This window comes from Bombina bombina, chromosome 1 (genome assembly GCF_027579735.1).
Source record: "Bombina bombina isolate aBomBom1 chromosome 1, aBomBom1.pri, whole genome shotgun sequence".
Lineage (NCBI taxonomy): Eukaryota > Metazoa > Chordata > Amphibia > Anura > Bombinatoridae > Bombina > Bombina bombina.
This window is the reverse complement of record NC_069499.1, coordinates 677,544,853-677,557,869: the sequence shown is the minus strand read 5'-3', so window position 1 is coordinate 677,557,869 and position 13,017 is coordinate 677,544,853. Positions and strand designations below refer to the sequence as shown.

General features: G+C 37.4%; 1 protein-coding gene across 1 annotated transcript in view; it reads right to left on the bottom strand.

Moving 5' to 3' along the window:
* The window catches only part of MTM1 (myotubularin 1), a 536,532-nt gene extending 523,976 nt beyond the window's left edge, over positions 1-12,556 (bottom strand). The window contains exon 1 of the mRNA XM_053699155.1: positions 12,459-12,556. The gene's annotated coding sequence lies outside the window, so the exon portion shown is untranslated. The remainder of the gene's footprint in view (positions 1-12,458) is intronic.
* Positions 12,557-13,017: the final 461 nt, after the last annotated feature.

The window sequence follows — 13,017 nt, the reverse complement described above, 5'->3', positions numbered from 1 at the left end:
ATGGGCTTTTAAAAATGATGCTTCTGTTGAACAGATTTTTAAGGATGCGACTTGGTCTTCGCTCCCTACCTTTTCAAAATGTTACAAATTTGATACTTTTGCTTCTTCGGAGGCTATTTTTGGGAGAAAGGTTTTGCAAGCAGTGGTGCCTTCCGTTTAGGTTCCTGTCTTGTGCCTCCCTTCATCCGTGTCCTAAAGCTTTGGTATTGGTATCCCACAAGTAAGGATGAAACTGTTGACTCGGTACATCATGCAAAAGAAAACAAAATGTATGCTTACCTGATAAATTTCTTTCTTTTGCGATGTACCGAGTCCACGACACGCCCTGTCTATTCAAGACGGATGGTATTTTTTTTATTGTAAACTTCATTCACCTCTGCACCTTATAGTTTCTCCGTTTTCTTCCTTGGCCTTCGGTCGAATGACTGGGGGTGGAGTTAAGGGGGGAGCTATATAGACTGCTCTGCTGTGGGTGCTCTCTTTGCCACTTTCTGTTGGGAAGGATAATATCCCACAAGTAAGGATGAAACCGTGGACTCGGTACATCGCAAAAGAAAGAAATTTATCAGGTAAGCATAAATTTTGTTTTCTGCACACACGCCACAAACAGAGTCGCTTGAGGTATGCAAACGCACATTTGGACAAGCCAGCTTCATTTTGGAAGCAGGTGCTGTGGACTGATGAAACAAAGATTGAGTTATTTGGTCATAACAAGGGTCGTTATGCATGGCGGCAAAAGAACACAGCGTTCCAAGACAAACACTTGCTACCATCAGTAAAATTTGGTGGATGTTCCATCATGCTGTGGGGCTGTGTGGACAGTGCCGGTACTGGGAATCTTCTTAAAGTTGAGGGTCGCATGGATTCCACTCAATATCAGCAGATACTTGAGAATAATGTTGAGGAATCAGTCACAAAGCTGAAGTTACGCCGGGGTTGGATATTTCATATCAGGGTGTGGGGTGATTTGAAGTGGGCTGTCCATGCTCGGCAACCATCAAACCTAACTGAACTGGAGATGTTTTGCAAGGAGGAATGGTCCAAAATACCTTCATCCAGACACTCATTACAAGCTATAAGAAGCGTCTAGAGGCTGTTATTTCTGCTGGGGTGGCCAAATTTATGCACCTGTCTAATTTAGTTTGGATGCATATAGCACATTTTCTGTTAATCCAATCAACCTCATTTCACTATTGAAATATTACTGTGTCCTTCAGTTATTTGATAGATCAAAATGAAATTGCTAAATTGCTGATCCAAACACCCAATTATTTATAAATGAAAATCATGGAAATTGTCAGGGGTGCGTAAACTGGAGCGGTCATCTTCCCATCCACACAGAGGCTCATTAGCACATGAGCAAACATACAGACTACCCCACACAGAGAGCTGGAACAGCAATAGTGAAGGTATGATCGACATACATTGCTAGATAGACCCGGTCTACTCCAGGGGTAATAAGTTGATCTCACGACGCCCAAGTTCACATTACCCTTAATTCACCTAGCACGGAACAGTGATTACAGCAATTGCATAGTGGTGTCTCATCTGCTTAACTGGGACTTAAGACGGTTTCACTCCAGCTACTTCTTTTTTTAATTTTACCTACCATGGGGGATGTCTCGCAAACTATACAGGCGCTCTTTCTAGACTTTGAGGTGGCAGTGCTCAGAAGCTTTGACAGCTTACTACCGCTAAAGCAATATGAGAACATGGAAACCATTAACCCTCTGATACTTTACACAGAAGTACCACTAACTATGAGCAGCCAGAGGCAAGATGTTTGGCACATTAAACCTGCTTGGGATGATCAGATCTCAGGGGATGTGGCCGATCCCTGGGAACAGATCTCAAAATATCTAGCCCATCAGCCAGGCGCCTTGACTGACAAACGAGAAGATCTAAAGAACATACCAACACACCTCTCTAATTTGGAGAGATCAGAGGCAAAGAGCCCTAATTACCCGATCGGACTGGGTACATTATTTGTTTAGCGGATAGTCATGAAAGAGACTGCTGAGTGTCCATTTGAAGCAGATAGATACGATACAGCAGCCTCATATCTCAAATCCTATACCCAGACAGCCGAGGAAACTGACAGACAGGCATGGATGACATCTTCCGACACTTTTTTGGGTCAAATGAATAGAAGGGCTGGTGTGGGATATAACGCTAGACTCTATTTAGCAGTAACTGCATCTCTCTGTTAGTGCAATTTCCTCCTTAGATTTGGAGGTACGCCATAGTTAGTTAACATTTATAATTTTGTCTTACTACTCAGTTACATATTCAATTTTTTTTATATATTTCAGAGATGTTTTGTTGTGAGTTGAGTGATACTCCTTTTGAATAATATGCGTCTCTTGGTGATCTTTAAGACACCTGTATTATGTATCCTGGTATCCATATAGTTAGAAGTGTATAGCCAAGAAAACAAGTATGTTCTGACATGTACTAGGGCTTAAATTTAAGTTTCCAGATGCAGACCAAAGCGAAACCCTGAAAACATTTCATATACCCAATCAATTATACTACACTCCCTATCAATTTGTTAAAATTCTAAGAAATATATATCTGGACAAGAGATGGAATAATAGGAAATTATTATGAGACCTAATATAACTTAATTCTCACCACAAAATGAGAGTCCAAGTGTAACCACAGATTTGCGAAGCAGACCTTACCTGGCTTTCCTATCCAATATAGGCCACAGTCTAAGCTGGAATACTGATAGAGAATCCTCCACTAGTCCCCTAGAGGTATACTCTGTATATTCCTTTTAATTTTTTTATCATCATCATGATCAGGTATTTGTAGAGCGCCAACAGGTTCCGCAGCGCTATGAACATGGGTGGTATATAAAAAACGATTACAGGGATCTAATGGGTGAAGGGTCCTGCCGAGAGTTGCACTGTTGTAGTCGGCTCTTATGAAGGTGGACTACAAACAGTTGGGCTCATAGGCTTACATGCTATGGGGTTTAAGGGGATAGCAGTGGAGATAGGAAGGTTAGTGTAGGTTGTAAGCGTCCCTAAATAGTAGAGTCTTCAGGGAGCACTTGAAGCTTTTACAACTAGGACTAGGGAAAATTTGATTCAGGGTGAGATAAAAAAAAACAGACAATAGAATTTGGAGGAGGCTGTGGTTAAACCATTAGTGAAATTATAAATTTAGGAAATAAAACAAGTATTTGCAAGGTTTGAACATCACATAGATAAAAGGCAAGATATCAGCAGGGTAAATCCATAATTAATTTAATATTTATATACAACCCACCCATCTAGCATAATATTGTTCCAGACTTTCTCCTACATTCTCTATGTGATAATCACGCAATCTAACCGGAATTTACTTCCCAATTTTGAATAGTATAGACGTCTGTAAGAGATCCAGTGACCCATTCCCCCACTTAAAGTGATGGTAAACTTCTCTGGTACATAACATATTCCGATTCTGTAATAGCATATCTATTAAACCGCCTTAAATTTTTTTAACTTTTTATATGTAATTGTATTATATTTTCAATTTATTTACAAACCGTTGTAGCACTGCATCGCTCCGCCCCCTTATATTTTTTTCACTGAAGGCACTAGATGCGTACCTTGTTTCCACCCTCTCTGCACGTCAGAGAATTTGCACCCTACTATTTCCCACGCATGTGCATTGGGTTTGTAATATTGTAAAATATCAGTAAGTCTTAAAACATTTGTATACAATTTGCATATTTATTTACCAGAACCGAAAATTGATAGTGATGGGGTGTTATTCTTTAATCTAAAATTGGGTGGAAGCGCATGCGTACCCAAAACATGCACATGCAAATTCGTAAGAGATTGGATGCGCGTCTTGAAAGTAAAATGACATTGCGCAGGTGCATAGCAAGTAGCATAGAAGAGATAAACTTCTTCATAAACATTGGCTATTACGTCACAGGAGGCTGGAAATGTATCTCAGAAGATGAATGAATAAATACAAGTATTCAAAGCATTTTTTAATATATTGCATTAGATGTAATTTGGTGTGTGTCATTAAGGTAATCTATCCTGTTAATTGATTTTATCGCTACATATGGAGTTTACCATCACTTTAAGTAAACATAGGAGAACACATCCACAGACCTTCCATATCCATTTATTTTATGTCTTACTAATGTAGCGAAGTATTTAAATGTTATAACTCTAGGTGATCTTTAGCATGTATTTATATTTGTAACAACAAATACCACTCCAATAGAGATATCATTATTATATCTATATTCATAGGCATCATCTGTTTTTATATAATTCTACTACACATCACCGGGAGTATTTCAATTGTACCATAGTATGCTTCTTATTTTTGTAATATAATCCCTACCCCTTGAATCGTGGATTACTAATCTCACCACAAGTTTATAGCTACCATACTATCTGCTTAATGTTTAATATGAAGATATTGTGATCATTAAATATATATTCATGATATCACTGTTCATGTTAAGCGTTAAAAGCTTTTTGCTAATAGCTAGAATGACACATTACAGTTGAGACTCCAAGTGCTTGTAAAATATCCTGTAAATATGATCATATTGTCATATTGTATGAAAACTGTGGTGTAGGATACTCATTTGTATTGCACGCTATCTATGAAAATGTAATTTGTATCCTCAATAAAAATACATTTCAAAACACTTGTAGCATGCGATCGTCCGTCGCACACTGAAGATTGAATGCAAGGTACCCCATATTTATTGGGGTACCTTGCAATCCTATTGGCTGAAATTTTTAAATCAGCCAATAGGATGAGAGCTACTAAAATCTTATTGGCTGATTTGAACAGCCAATAGGATTTCAGTAGCTCTAATCCTATTGGCTGATTTCAAAATTTCAGCCAATAGGAATGCAAGGTACACCAAATTGATTACAGTACCTTCTATTCAATTATTACTGTATTCCGGAGATCGGATGAAAAGGAGCCACCACGCCGCTAAGGATCGCCACCGCTGAAGACCACCGCTCCGGATCCACGCATCGGGGAAGACCGCTCCGCGCCGCCTTCACACAGGATGAAGATAGAAGATGATGGAGCCGCCTGGAAGAAGACTTCAGGTACGGTGAGTACCTATTTGGGCGTTAGTTTTAGGATTTTTTTTAAAAAAAATTGTGGGGGGGGGTTATTTTTAAGATTAGGGATTTAATGGGCTGTATACTCCATTAAATGCCCCTTTAGAGGCAATGGCTAGTTTAGGTTTTTTTAGTGTTAGGTTTTTTTTATTTGGGGGGGATTACTGTTAGGGGGTAACTGGTAATTTTGTAAAGTAAAAGAGCTGTTTAACTTAGGGCAATGCCCTACAAAATGCCCTTTTAAGGGCTATTGGTAGTTTAGTATTAGATTAGGGGGTGTTTTTATTTGGGGGGGGATTTTTTTTATTGGGGTATTAGTTTAGGTTTAAAAAAAAATTTATGTAATTTTACATTTTTATTTTTAGTAAAATTAGCTTGGGGGTTTGTATTTTTTTAAACATAAACTGCCCTCGTTTTACAACCGTTCAATTTACATCGTTTCGGAATAACAACCTTTTTTCCAGTCATGTGACTGCTATTGAAAAGCATTGAGAAGCAGTGCATTTATTAAAATAGCCAGTAGGTGGAGCTGTCCGCTTGTGTTGCAGCAAAGCCAAGCAAGCTGAAATTAATCAGTTTAACCAGACCTGAGCTATCGAGCAGATTTCAAAGGAACAAGATCTTCCTGTCTATAAATCAGTCCAGTTTGGAATGCATAGAAAGAACTGTTTGCAGAAAAATGCAAGTGAAGTCTGTGTTGTGTGATTATTTTATAAGGTTTATAATGCTGTTTAGCATTTAAAGTCTTCATTTCAAAGCTTTAAAAATAATGTATTAGGTGTTACTTATGACAATTTTAAGAGGGGCCTTGAACCTAACTTCCTCACTTCCTATTGACTTACATTATAAACTGGGTTTCAATTTACAACGGTTTCGACTTACAACCATTCCTTCTGGAACCTAACCCCGGCGTAAACTGAGGGCTACATGTATGTATGTATGTATGTATGTATGTATGTATGTATGTATATAATTTTATTTTAATTTTTTTCTAATTGAACTATTTCTTTAAAGGGACATGAAACCCAAACAATTTCTTTCATGATTCACATAGAGAATACAATTTTAAACAATTTTCTAATTTACTCCTATTATCTAATTTGTTTCATTCTCTTGGTATCATTTGTTGAAGTAGCAGCAATGCACTAATGGTTTCTAACTGAACACATGGTGAGCCAATCACAATCGATATATATATGCAGCCACCAATCAACAGCTAGAACCTATGTTCTCTGCTGCTCCTGAGCTTGCCTAGATATATTGCAAATAATTACAAGAGAAGGAAGCAAATTAAATAATAGAAGTAAATTGAAAAGTTGTTTAAAATTGTATTCTCTATCTGAACCATGAAAGAAAAATGTTGGGTTTCATGTCCCTTTAACATACGTTGATACATTTCTTCATGGAAGGAAAAAAAACAAAAAAAAAAACTGAAAAACAAAATATAGATTAAAATGGGTACGTTGTGGTTTTGAGGGCTGTGTTCTGCATGGTAAAGAGGAACAGCAACAAAGTTGATCAAATATTTACAGGTAGCAGCAATGTGTGCTAATCTCCAAACAGCCATCTGTGTAACTGAGATTTCCTGACAGAGGATATATCTGCCCAGCATGATTTAAGTGGTACAGTTCTTTCTTTAATATAAAATTACAACCACAGAAAGGAATGTGCGCATGACAAATGCAGTTTGTGAGGTGTTTTTTCTGGTAATTTGCCTTAAAATGTAGCAAATGAAATGTTTACTTTTTAGAATTTTAAAAATATTACTTTTCAAGATGTGAAAACACAGACACTTCTCATTAGGGCACAGTACAAATGCCCCAATTGTACTGAACATGCATTATTAGGTTCAATCAACCCTAGAGATAGACAAAAGATGGATAGATAGATAGATAGATAGATAGATAGATAGATAGATAGATAGATAGATAGATAGATAGATAGATAGATAGATAGATAGATAGATAGATAGATAGATAGATAGATAGATAGATAGATAGATAGATAGATAGATAGATAGATAGATAAACACAGCAACAAAAAAAGTGCTGACAATGTGACCAGTGGCCATAGAAGATGAGACACTTTCTTCTACAGTGCCCAAAATACAAAGCGAGGAAACTACTTCAAGAAACTATCCTCTCATATGTTCACATTCAATTTTATTGGTGAATAAAAATCAAAATAAATTATTTGAGGAGAGAAAAAAAAGAAGAAAACAAGAGACAGAATTCAGTTTGTTAGACATTTACAGGTTTGTGTGGTTGAAATTAAGAAAAGTTGCCCTGCAGTCTCTCAGGAGTTATACAATCATGAAACATTGAAATGTGTGTACATGAAGAAACATAATATTCTAAAATAAATAATAAAAACTTGGCCTGAATTACATAGTGGGTACTTCACAAAATCTCTCTATTTTATATTTGGTCTCCTTTTTAAATGTTCAGATTATGGGGCATATGTATCAAGATCCGAATGGAGCTTGATGCCCCGTGTTTCTGGGGAGCCTGCAGGCTCGCCAGAAACAGCAGTTATGAAGCAGCGGTCACAGAGACCTCTGCTCCATAACCTGTCCGTCTGCTCCAAGCAGGCGGACAGACATTGCCGGAAATCAACCCGATCGAGTACGATCGGGTTGATTGACACCACCCTGCTGGCGGCCCATTGGCCGCGAGTCTGCCGAGGGCGGCTTTGCACCAGCAGCTCTTGTGAGCTGCTGGTGCAATGCTGAATACGGCGAGTGTATTGCTCGCCGTATTCAGCGAGGTCTGGCGGACCTGATCCTCACTGTCGGATCAGGTCCACCAGACCTTGATAAATAGGGGCCTATGTGTTAAATGTTTCCCCAAGATTAAAATGGTCAGGATATTGATATAATAATCGTATGACAATTTGGTAGCCTGCTGTGTAAGACATTAGATGCATCTCACAACAGGTTGTGTTTGCAGTGTACACACGAAATGAATCAATAGAAAAATGTGCAGCAATTCATTTTGACATTCAGTAGATAAAAAAAAATACATACATACACATATACATACACACACATACATATACAAACACATATATACATATAAAAATCAAAAAATGTAAAACCAATTATTAAAATCTTAGGTGCCATTTAAAGTGCATCAATCATTTTTTTTATTCACAGATGTGGTTAAGCCAGATGTCCTTTCCTATTTCTGTAATTAGGAATTGAAAATACTGACAAAACCAATAGACACATAATTTACAGGGGTAAAACCTGACTAGCATAAAAGGAATGCAAATAACTAGTAACGCTATATGTGCACATAGAACAATATATCTATATATATGCTTATATGTACACTAAACACATTTCATGCACCTCCCTCTAATCATGGGTGCTGCCATTAAGGAATCTAGGTTAGACTGCACAAGTCTTGAGCACTACATGGTAACGGCATGGAGACACATGAACTCTCCTAAACCTACTTAAAGGGACAGTCTACACCAGAATTGTTATTGTTTTAAAAGATAGATAATCCCTTTATTACCCATTCCCCAGTTTTGCATAACCAACACAGTTATATTTATATACTTTTTACCTCTGTGATTATCTTGTATCTAAGCCTCTGCAAACTGCCCCTTTATTTCAGTTCTTTTGACAGACTTGCAGTTTAGCCAATCAGTGCTAGCTCCCATATAACACTGTGCTCATGCACGTGAAGTTATCTATATGAAAAACATGAACTAACACCCTCTAGTGGTGAAAAACTGTTAAAATGCATTCTGACAAGGAGGTGGGCTTCAAGGTCTAAGAAATTAGCATATGAACCTCCTAGGTTAAGCTTCAACTAAGAATACCAAGAGAACAAAGCAAAATTGGTAATAAAAGTAAATTGGAAAATTGGTTAAAATTACATACCCTATCTGAATCATGAAAGTTTATTTTGGACTAGACTGTCCCTTTAAGTATGCCAACAAGGAAATAAACTAATGGTCAGATTTATCATTGTCCAAACAGACAATGCTCACAGGTAGGGAACCTGTTCTACCGTATTTATCACTGCACAAGTGGATCTAGGTTCTTCTGTATCAAAGGGACATGGAAATGATTCATTATATTTAAATACATTATTTCGCTCAAAAAACAAAGTATTGCAGTATCCAGTGATACCTTTTTTTATTGGACTAACATAATATTTCAAAGACAAGCTTTCGAGAGTTTTCCTCTCTTCCTCAGGTCTGAAGCAACCTGCTTCAGACCTGAGGAAGAGAGGAAAACTCTCAAAAGCTTGTCTTTGAAATATTATGCAAGTCCAATAAAAAAGGTATCACTCCATACTGCAATACTTTGTTTTTTGAGCATCTTATCTACTGGACTAACACAGCTAATCCAATCTTCAATACATTATTTCATAACATTAATTCATTAGAGCATTTAAATTTGATGACTAGAGACCCTACACTACTGTGTGTTTAACCGCCGCAAATTTGTGTTAAAGGGACATTAAACACTAAATACATGCTAGATAAAATGATGCATTCTTTGAAAAGATTAGTCTAAGAATAACATGTAGATGTATTTTTTTAAAGTTTCATTAGTTGTTTAAATATTGACAAAATAAGTGTAAAGTTGTATTGTCTATAAAACTATGAGAGCTGCCATGCTGTAACTTAGGTTACCTTCTCTGCTGTGGCCAATTAGAGACAATTGTAAATAGGTCCCTAGAGTGTGCAGCCAATGGCTGTGTGGAATATAACAGTGTTCTGCACTTCCATTTCTAACAGGAACTGAAAAACTAAATTTCAGAATGAATTACAGGAAAAGGGGACAAAATAAATATTTAAAGTATATTGCAAAGTATATATATATATATATATATATATATATATATATATATATATATATAAACAATTGATCATGTTATACAATTCCAAGACACAGAAAGCAAACCAAGCTCAAACTTGATACAAATCAGGAGGAAGAGAACACCACAGCAAGTTTATAAGCCATTGCAAGCTCTTGCTTATCTTTCCTACTGGGAAAGATAAGTACTGACTTACCTGTTCTAAATTCTGGGACTAATCATTAAGATACCCAGACTTTTGTTATACCATAAAGGCTCAAAAGTACTGGACACTTGATCCTATAAAAAGGGCATTCCTCTACAAGGACTCAGTAGGCTGAGAACTTTTGATGCCGTTTTTGGGATATTACTAAGTCCCATACTACGCATTTACAAATACTTTAAGTGGTTGAATATTTATTGGTCTCTCTCCTTTGAGCATATTAGCAAATGTGTGTTCAGTGAATATCATTTTATACATATAGAAGTACTGCTCAGGACCCGTAGAGCACTGTGGATCCAGAGCAGAAACTGCCGCTGATCCAATCAGCAGCAGTAGTAGTTACAAAGCTAAGTAGTGTGACTAGTGCTGCCGTTTGGATCAGCGGCAGATTTAGCTCCACATCAGCAGTGCTCTACCGTAGTTAAACACATAGTAGTGCCGGTCGCTAATCCTATAATTACATGTAATTTTTCGACTACTATTGCCCTTTAAGCCTCAGTTTGGGCCTGTAGCATGTATATTAATGTTTTTTGGGGATTATTGGGGAATGCATATAATCTGGCTTGGCAAATGTAATATTGCAAAATCGGGGAGAAAAAAAAAAAAGGGGAAAAATATGTAAAGAGCTGTAACATTTTTCCAATTTACTTCTATTATCGAATTTACTTTTTTAGTTTGTGATCCTTTGTTGATGAAGCAACAATGCACTACTGGGAGTTAGCTGAATACACTGAGCCAAGAGCATATATATGCAGTCACCAATCGCCAGATAGCTTTCAGTAGTGTACTGCTTCTCCTGAGCCTACCTAGGTAAGCTTTTCAACAAAGAATACAAAAGAGAAAGAAGCTAAATTAGATTACAGAAGTAAATTGGAAAGTTGTTTAAAACTTCATTCTCTGTCTGAAATATGAGACTTTAGCTTTTACTTTCCTGTCCCTTTAATACATTTAACCAAATTTTATAGAAGTTTCTTTGTACATATTTTTGCCTACTTATCCCAGATGAATGTTAAATTATATAAATTTGTCTGCTATCATAATAGCAGTTTGATGACTTCCGCTGCTTTGCACCTTGAGACTATCTTCAGAAACAACGGTTTACAGGATTTGACAGGTCAGAGTCTCATCCAAAAGATTATTTACAGATGAAGACCTGAATAGATGATTAACTCAGAAAATGTTTGCTATAGTCTTCCCCTGCTCCAGTTAGGGTCTTGGTACTCTTTTTCAGATGTTATCGATTGTGGGACACAGTTTAAGGACTCATCCCCTTATTCTATGACAGATTTGTTCACTTAAAGGCATAACCAACCATCTTTTTTTCTTAATGTATCCAATAAGGTAATAATCTTTATTTACGTAAATCAAAATATTTTAATACTTAAAATACAAAACATCCAAGTAAACACAATAATGTTCATTTTGCATAGTTAACTGTCAATGACAAGTAAACACATAAGCCACATCAAATAAAGTCACATATAGAGAACAATATTGTCTATGTTCACCAGGGAATAATACATTTACATCAGCCACGAGCTAGAAGAATTGTTTAAGGAGCCAAAGTTATGTATACCCTGATGTATAGGTTTTTAGCTATATAGATATAAACAAGATTAACAGATACAAGCTATGTTTTTGGAGCCCAATCTCTAAATATTTCTAAAAGTCTAGAGATGGTAATCGTATTAGAATTTAGTATAGTCCCAAATCAACCTCTAGTACAGTTGATCTATTAATAAATAAAAAATAAACTGACTGGGTACTGTAAAGAGGATGGGATAAAGGTGGCCTTTAACCAATTTCAAAGTTTTGCTTCTCTACTTGCCCCAAATCTACTTGTCAGTGTTAGTGGCACATTTGGTTATCTATGCTTCACCAGTGTCTGCTTCAGGGAAGGACTTGCAACTTTCAGGCTATGGGGAACACATTAGCATTTGGCAATAATTAAATGGCCCACCAAGTGTTTATATAAAGCTGTAAGACCAACACAAAGGGTTAACTCAACCTCACCTGTCCCAACCCACAGTTTACACCTGGACGATAGGACCCCTTTAGGCTTATGTGTACTACTCGGCTACTACTACATGTTCCTGGCTCCACTGGCTTTCTCGGTGACAGCTCGCTAGTAACTAAGCTGTCTCACTGTGCAAAATATGAAGTGAAGACAGGGCAGAGCTGCCCTGCTCCCCCTGAGTCCAAGGACTGGTGCCAAAGCTGCTGACTGCACTGTATGTAGGCCGATGTAATAAGAAACCCCACCACATGCCAACATTTCCCCAATGTTTAAACCCTCACCCGTAGCTAGCGACCTACCTGTGCTGGGCAGTTCCGCCTCCAGTGTCGCTGAGCTTGACAGGAAGTTCTGCGGGCCTCAGCTTACCTCTCCGGAGGGGACAAGCCTAACAGTATCACGTGAACAGAGAAAGGTCGAACCACTGAGTATCTGGCACTTACGATTGGTTCCTGCTGCCATCGCTCAGTTTATGGTTTCTGGGTATTGTAGTTTTCTTAACACAAGATTGTTAAAGAGGTCTGAAAAAGGCAGTGCCAGTTTATTTTTACATCTAGGAGCTGTCAGGCTCCAGATTTAGTGGGTATGCAATATCCTGAGGTGTATTAATGAGATGACGTGGTAGTGCCTAGCAGTGAAGTTGTGGAGTACGCACAGTACATATAAAACAACGGCATTCACAATATCTGACGGACTAATACCTTAAAAGGACATTAAACTAAAACGTTCTATTATGTATATTGATGACAGACCTGTCAAATCATACTGTGTGATACACAGATCTGTCCTCTAGTTCGCACCAAATTACCTACTTGAAGATTCAGAAATGAATTTACGGTTTATATGACTTGTCACGTTAAA